This window comes from Gekko japonicus, unplaced genomic scaffold, assembly GCF_001447785.1.
Source record: "Gekko japonicus isolate JY-2015 unplaced genomic scaffold, Gekko_japonicus_V1.1 scaffold5323, whole genome shotgun sequence".
Taxonomy (NCBI): domain Eukaryota; kingdom Metazoa; phylum Chordata; class Lepidosauria; order Squamata; family Gekkonidae; genus Gekko; species Gekko japonicus.
The window spans coordinates 32,516-33,722 of record NW_015164798.1 but is presented as its reverse complement, the minus strand read 5'-3'; positions in this window follow the sequence as shown (position 1 = coordinate 33,722).

The following is a 1,207-nucleotide window of genomic DNA, read 5'->3' as shown; positions in this document are numbered from 1 at the left end:
CAAGCTATACCCTTCAAGTAGGCCTCAGGCTGCCAGCTCCAAATAGGGCAATTCCTGGGGATTTAGGGGGCAGAGCAGTGGGGAGGGGCCTCGGCTGGATTGTGATGCCATCTCCTCCACCCTCCAAAGCGGCCCTTTCCTCCAGGGGAACTGGATTGCTGTAACCTGGAGATTGTGTTGTAATTCCAGGAGATCTTGAAACCTGGCATCAGTAGCGAAGCAAAAGGACCTACTTGGGGGGGGGGGGATGACTGTCTATTCCTGCAGGGTCTTCTTGTATAACCTGGGCTTCTACGTGTTGCCAGCCAAGTTCAAAGGAGATCTCTGCAAGACCAAAGTTCCACAAGGGAGTTCTTAGGTCTCACCCGCGCTGCTGTGCACTTCAAGCTATACCCTTCAAGTTGGCCTCGGGCTTCAGACTGCCAGCTCCAAATAGGGCAATTCCTGGGGATTTAGGGGGCAGAGCAGTGGGGAGGGGCCTCGGCTGGATTGTGATGCCGTCCCCTCCACCCTCCAAAGTTGCCCTTTCCTCCAGGGGAACTGGATTGCTGTAACCTGGAGATTGTGTTGCAATTCCAGGAGATCTCCAGACCACACCTGGAGGCTGGCAACTCTGCTCCTGGGTGCAACCCTCAAGGACTTAGTCCTGGGACCAGCGTTCCCTCTAAGCTGAGTTAGTGTGAGCCAGCTCACAGTTTTTTAGCCTCCGGCTCACGCATTTTTGTCTCCGCTCAGGGAGGGAGGGCTCCAGAGCAAACGAACTGATGCAAGCAGCCAAGTTGCTGGCTCACAGCTGTAATGCCAGCAGCGCACTGTGGTAAGAAATTTTAGAAATATAGAAGGTTTGGGTTTAAAAATGAACCAAATAGTTTATAAAATTCATATATCTTTCTCTGTCTTTTCTAGCAAAACAGCAAACAGGCTTGGCCTGCTTCACTGAACCAAACCCCACGATTCTTTGCAAACCCTTTGTTCCAGGCAAATCTCTTTCTGGGTCACGCACGCAAAAGGTCACACATTCCATTCCCAGGATCTGAATCAATGTAAACAGGTGTGAGACCCACAATTTCCTAAGCAATAAAATGTATCTAACAGGAAAGGCCATTTGAGGAGTGACAGACTCTGGTAGCTCACAACTTTAATACCGGTAGCTCACAAAGTAGGATTTTGGCTCAAAAGACTCCCCAAGTAGAATTTGTGCTCACAA